At 39.2% G+C, this 7,110-nt stretch overlaps 1 non-coding gene across 1 annotated transcript; it reads left to right on the forward strand.

Moving 5' to 3' along the window:
* The first annotated feature begins 6,644 nt into the window (after positions 1-6,644).
* On the forward strand, positions 6,645-6,752 carry LOC148580254 (small nucleolar RNA R71). Its single transcript, XR_015899386.1, has one exon. It is a non-coding gene; the product is annotated as a small nucleolar RNA R71 (small nucleolar RNA).
* The last annotated feature ends 358 nt before the right edge of the window (positions 6,753-7,110 follow it).

The raw sequence follows: 7,110 nt of genomic DNA on the forward strand, positions 1-7,110 counted from the left end.
TTGCAAGAATCTTAAATTACAAGAAATGTTAATTGCAAGAATCTTAAACGACAAGAAATGTAAATTGCATGAAATATAAAGGGGAGTGGGTGCTGGAAATTAAAATTCAACAGGAAAGTGTAAATAGCAATCAAACAGAGAAGTAAAAGATGCAAAATCATGCAACAGATCTAAACAGAAAAGGAAAATTGCTTGAAAAATTTTAAAGACAGAAAAGCAATGCTTAATTTGCAGCAATTTAAAAGTGGTTCAAGATCTCAGGAGTGGAAGAGACTAGATAACAAGTCTAGATCTCAAATCCTTCCTTGATCCAACAAGAGCAATTGCAAAATGAAAATATAAAAGTAAATTGCAGAAGAAAAGAAAGATGAAAGCAATCAAGGAAAATCAGATTTTATGCAAAAGAGGAACAAGAGATTTTAGATCAAGTGAAACAGAATTCCTTCAATTCTTGATCCAAAATTTAAAACAGAATGGAAAACTAAAGAGAGAGAGCAAAATGAAAACTAAATAGTGCAAAACTCCCTATTGGAGCTAGCCTCCATACAATTGAGCTCCCCTAGTGAATTGAAGCAGATGCCTTTTTATAGGCTTTTCACAAAATGAAAATAAAAATGAAAAATGAAATTCTAAACAAATTACAATTAAAAATAAATTCCTAAACTAACTTGTTCTTGTGCCTTTGAGTTAATGGGCCTTGCTTGCTTTTTATTTGAAGAGTAGTGGATCCGGATGTTGGCTCTTTAATTTGGTGAAGAATTGAATTAATTTGATTTTTGGATCATGGGTCACACTCCCAGGGCAAAGCTCTCCCCAAGAGCTTTAAAGCTCTCCGTAAGAGCTCTATTAGAAGCACCCCTTTGTTTTGGAAAGAAACTCCAAGTTCGAACCATGATGGAAGCATTTTGTGAGCCTTTTTCTTATATTTTCATGAGGAGAGCACTACTTCCTTGCTTCCCTTGGTCTCCCTCTTCGAATCCTGGTGAAGCCACTTTGATTCATTTTTGCTTGTTTTTGGTCCTTAAAGATGACTTTCACTCGTGCCTCAATTTCATGCCAAATATGGATTGCCATATATCGTTGGAAAGCTCTAAATGTCAGCTTTCCAACGCAACTGGAAACACATCAATCGGACTTTTGTAGCTTAAGTTATATCCCTTTGAAGGAGGCATGGTCATGCTGTGAGCGCCCAAGTTTAACTTAGCCAAAATTTTTGTTTCCAAGCTCATTTTCCTTGATTTTTCCTTGAAGAAGCCCAAAAAAGCTCTTGCGCAAGAGCTTTTAAGCTCTTGGCAAGAGCTTGGCTTTTGATTATTTGAAGTAAAGCTCTCCACAAGAGCTCTAAAGCTCTCGGCAAGAGCTTTGTGCTCTTGCTCCTTGTTTTGAGCTACGCTTTTCTTCCTTTGGGCCACACTTCTCTTCCTTGATTTGGTCATGGGCCATGCTTTTAAAAGCGTGGCCTAAGCCTCCAAAGTGTGCTCCAACTTTAAAGTGTGCCCAAAATTCCTCTTTTCTTCTTTTTAGCTTATTTTGCGCTCTTTTTGCTTCTTTTTCTTCTTATTTCCTACAAAGTTTATCAAATCAAAAGATCAAATAAATATACCATTTAAGCACCAAAGAATGCAATATTTAAGCACAAATCATCAATTTCTTGTATGAAAAAGCATAGAAAAATATGACATGGTGACATGTCATCACATGGTATGGCTAATCATCTGGAGGTTCTCGATCATACTGGAATAGGATTTACTATCCTTTTGCGTCTGTCACTACGCCCAACACTCGCGAGTTTGAAGTTCGTCACAGCCATCCCTTCCCAGATCCTACTCGGAATACCACAGACAAGGTTTAAACTTTTCAGATCTCAGGAATGGCCATCCATGGGTTCTAACTTATACCACGAAGATACTAATAACTCGGACTCGGTCCCCTGTATTAGATATCTAGGAGATATTCATTCTAGCTTGTTTGCATGTAGAACGGAAGTGTTTGTCAGGCACGTGTTCATAAGTGAGAATGATGATGAGCGTCACATAATCATGAAATTCATCATGTTTTTTGGAACGGATGGATATCTTAGAAGCGGAATAAGTTGAATTGAATAGAAAAACAGTAGTACTTTGCATTAAATCATGAGGAACAGCAGAGCTCCACACCTTAATCTATGGAGTGTAGAAACTCTACCGTTGAAAAATACATAAGTGAAAGGTTCAGACATTTGCCGAATGGCCAGCCCCCATGATCTAAGAACTAGACGTCCCAAGATGTAAATACAATAGTAAAAAGTCCTATTTATACTAAACTAGTTACTAGGGTTTACAGAAGTAAGTAATTGATGTATAAATCTACTTTCGGGGCCCACTTGGTGTGTGTTTGGGCTGAGCTTGAAGTTTACACGTGGAGTGGTCATTCTTGGAGTTGAACGCCAATTTGTAACGTGTTTCTGGCGTTCAACTCTGGTTTGTGACGTGTTTCTGGCGTTTAACTCCAGATTGCAGCGTAGAACTGGTGTTCAACGCCCTTTTGTGTCGTCTAAACTCGGCCAAAGTATGGACTATTATATATTTCTGGAAAGCCCTAGATGTCTACTTTCTAACACAATTAGAAGCGCACCATTTTGAGTTCTATAACTCCAGAAAATCCACTTTGAGTGCAGGGAGGTCAGAATCCAACAGCATCAGCAGTCCTTCTTCTACCTCTGAATCTGATTTTTGCTCAAGTCCCTCAATTTCAGCCAGAAAATACCTGAAATCATAGAAAAAACACACAAACTTATAGTAAAGTTCAGAAATGTGAATTTAACATAAAAACTAATAAAAACATCCCTAAAAGTAACTAGATCCTACTAAAAATAAATTAAAAACAATGCCAAAAAGCGTATAAATTTTCCGCTCATCACAACACCAAACTTAAATTGTTGCTTGTCCCCAAGCAACTAAAAATCAAATAGGATAAAAAGAAGAGAATATACTATAAATTCCAAACTATCAATGAAACATAGCTCCAATCAGATGAGCGGAACTTGTAGCTTTTTGCCTCTTGAATAGTTTTGGCATCTCACTTTATCCATTGAAGTTCAGAATGATTGGCATCTATAGGAACTCAGAGTTCAGATAGTGTTATTGATTCTCCTAGTTCAGTATGTTGATTCTTGAACACAGCTACTTTATGAGTCTTGGCCATGGCCCTAAGCACTTTGTTTTCCAGTATTACCACCGGATACATAAATGCCACAGACACATAATTGGGTGAACCTTTTCAGATTGTGACTCAGCTTTGCTAAAGTCCGCAATTAGAGGTATCCAGGGTTCTTAAGCACACTCTTTTTTTGCTTTGGACCTTGCCTTTAACCGCTCAGTCTCAAGTTTTCACTTGACACCTTCACGCCACAAGCACATGGTTAGGGACAGCTGGGTTTAGCCGCTTAGGCCAGGATTTTATTCCTTTAGGCCCTCCTATCCACTGATGCTCAAAGCCTTGGGATCCTTTTATTTACCCTTGCCTTTTGGTTTTAAGGGCTATTGTCTTTTTGCTCTTGCCTTTTGGTTTTAAGAGCTTTTGGCTTTTTTCTGCTTGCTTTTTCTCCTTTTTTTTTTCGCTATTATTTTTTTCTATTTCTTTTTTCTGCAAGATTTTGTATTCACTGCTTTTTCTTGCTTCAAGAATCATTTTTATGATTTTTCAGATTATCAAATAACATGTCTCCTTTTCATCATTCTTTCAAGAGCCAACATATTTAACATTCGTGAACAACAACTTCAAAAGGCATATGCACTGTTCAGGCATTCATTCAGAAAACAAGAAGCATTGTCTCCACATCAAAATAATTAAACTAAGTTCAAGGATAAATTCAAAACTCATGTACTTCTTGTTCTTTTGTAATTAAAACATTTTTCATTTAAGAGAGGTGATGGATTCATATTCACTACATTAAGGCATAGACATTTAACATAAGAAAACAAAAAACAGAAAGTTTAAGAACAAGGAATGAGTCCACCTTAGTGATGGTGGCGTTTCCTTCTTGAGGAACCAATGATGTTCTTGAGCTCTTCTATGTCTCTTCCTTGTCTTTGTTGCTTGATCCCTAGTGATTTTGGTGCTCCTATCCTTAGCTGCTCCCAATAATTATGTGGGGGAAAATGTATCCCCTGAGGTATCTCAGGGAACTCTTGATTTGCAGTCAAATGTTCTACCACCGAGCTATAGATCTTTTACATGAATCTCTCCATCTCCCATGACTTGGAGGTGGAAGCTTTTGTCTTCCCTTTTCTCTTCTCTCTCTCTTTTTTTTTTTTTGAGGTTTCTCTGGCATTAGGTGCCATCAATGGTTATGGAAAAGCAAAAAAAGCAATGCTTTTACCACACCAAACTTAGAATGTTGCTCGCCCCCGAGCAGGAGAAGAAAGAATATATGAAGAAGAAGATGTGGAAGAAACTAGGATTATGAGGAGGGAAGGTGGGGATCCTGTGGGATCCACAGATCCTGAGATGATCCTGTGAGGTTCACAGATCTTGAGGTGTCAAGGATTTACATCCCTGCACCAATTAGGCATGTAAAATGCCTTTGCATGCAATTCTGGCGTTTAAACGCCGAACTGATGCTTGTTCTGGGCGTTCAACGCCCAGATGCAGCATATTTCTGGCGTTGAACGCCAGCTTCATGCTTGTTTCTGGCGTTCAGCGCCAGCTCCATGCTCTGTTCTGGCGTTGAATGCCAGCCAGATGCTCCTTACTGGCGTTTGAACGCCAGTGAACTCCTCCTCCAGGGTGTGCTGTTTTTAATGCTATTTTTTTATTTTTCTTCAATTTTTTCAGTTGTTTTTGTGACTCCATATGATCATGAACCTATGAAGACATATAACCAATAAAAATATAATTAAATAAAAATTGGGTTGCCTCCCAACAAGCGCTTCTTTAATGTCAATAGCTTGACAGTGGGCTCTCATGGAGCCTCACAGATGTTCAGAGCATTGTTGAGACTCCCCAACACCAAACTTAGAGTTTGGATATGGGAGTTCAACACCAAACTTAGAGTTTGGTTGTGGCCTCCCAACACCAAACTTAGAGTTTGACTGTGGGGGCCCTGGTTGACTCTGTTTTGAGAGAAGCTTACTGTGCCTCTTTTCCATGTTTACAGAAGGATGTCCTTGAGTTTTAAACTCAACGGAGTCCTCATTCAATTGAAGGACTAGTTCACCTCTGTTAACATCAATCACAGCTCTTGCTGTGGCTAGGAAGGGTCTTCCAAGGATGATGGATTCTTCCTCATCCTTCCCAGTATCTAGGATTATGAAATCAGCAGGGATTTAAAGGCCTTCAACCTTTACTAACATGTCTTCTACTTGTCCATAAGCCTATTTTCTGGAATTGTCTGCCATCTCTAATGATATTCTGGCAGCTTGTACTTTAAAGATTCCCAGTTTCTCCATTACAGAGAGTGGGATGAGGTTTATTCCTGACCCCAGGTCACATAGAGCCTTCTCAAAGGTCATGGTGCATATGGTACAAGGTATTAGGAACTTTCCAGGATCCTGTTTCTTCTGAGGCAATCTCAGTTGATCCAATGCATTTAGTTCATTGGTGAACAGGGGAGGTTCATCTCCCCAAGTCTCTTTACCAAATAAATTGGCATTCAACTTCATGATTGCACCAAGGAACTTGGCAACTTGCTCTTCAGTAACATCCTCATTCCCTTCAGAAGAAGAATACTCATCAGAGCTCATGAAGGGCATAAAGAAGTTCAATGAAATCTCTATGGTCTCTAGATGAGTCTCAGATTTCTTTGGTTCCTCAAAGGGAAACTCCTTATTGATCACTAGACGTCCCAGGAGGTCTTCCTCCTTGGGATTCATGTCCTGCTCCTCTCTTGTGGGTTCGGCCATGATATTCAATTCAATGGCCTTGCACTCTCCTTTTGGATTTTCTTCTGTATTACTTGGGAGAGAACTAGGAGGAGTTTTAGTGATCTTCTTACTCAGCTGGCCCACTTGTGCCTCTAAATTTCTAATTGAGGACCTTGTTTTATTCATGAAACTTACAGTGGCCTTGGACAGATCAGAGACTAAGTTTGCTAAATTAGAGGTATTTTGTTCAGAATTCTCTGTCTGTTGCTGAGTGGATGATGGAAAAGGCTTGCTATTGCTAAACCTGTTTCTTCCACCGTTATTAAAGCCTTGTTGAGGCTTTTGTTGATCCTTCCATGAGTGATTTGGGTGATTTTTCCATGAGGGGTTATAGGTGTTTCCATATGGTTCACCCATGTAATTCACCTCTGCTATTGCAGGGTTCTCAGGATCATAAGCTTCTTCTTCAGAAGATGCCTCTTGAGTACTGTTGGATGCAGCTTGTATTCCATTGAGACTTTGAGAAATCATATTGACTTGCTGAGTCAATATTTTATTCTGGGCCAATATGGCATTCAGAGTATCAATTTCAAGAAATTCCTTCTTCTGAGGCGTCCCATTACTCAGAGGATTCCTCTCAGAAGTGTACATGAACTGGTTATTAGCAACCATGTCAATGAGTTCTTGAGCTTCTGCAGGTATTTTCTTTAGGTGAATGGATCCACCTGCAGAAGTATCCAATGACATCTTAGCTAATTCAGACAGACCATCATAGAATATATCCAGGATGGTCCATTCTGAAAGCATGTCAGAAGGACACTTTTTGGTCAGTTCCTTGTATCTCTCCCAAGCTTCATAGAGGGATTCACCTTCTTTCTGTCTGAAGGTTTGAACATCCACTCTAAGCTTGCTCAGCTTTTGAGGAGGAAAGAACTTGGCTAAGAAAGCCTTGACCAGCTTATCCCAAGAGTTCAGGCTATCCTTAGGTTGAGAGTCCAACCATATTCTAGCTCTGTCTCTTACAGCAAAAGGGAAAGGCATGAGCCTGTAGACTTCAGGATCTACTCCATTAGTCTTAACAGTATCACAGATCTGCAAGAATTCAGTTAAGAACTGAAAAGGATCTTCAGATGGAAGTCCATGAAACTTGCAGTTTTGTTGCATCAGAGAAACTAATTGAGGTTTAAGCTCAAAGTTGTTTGCTCCAATGGTAGGAATTGAGATGCTTCTTCCATGTAAATTAGAATTAGGTGCAGTAAAGTCACCA

This window comes from Arachis ipaensis, chromosome B10, assembly GCF_059453495.1.
Source record: "Arachis ipaensis isolate K30076 ecotype BB chromosome B10, ASM5945349v1, whole genome shotgun sequence".
NCBI classification, from domain to species: Eukaryota; Viridiplantae; Streptophyta; class Magnoliopsida; order Fabales; family Fabaceae; genus Arachis; species Arachis ipaensis.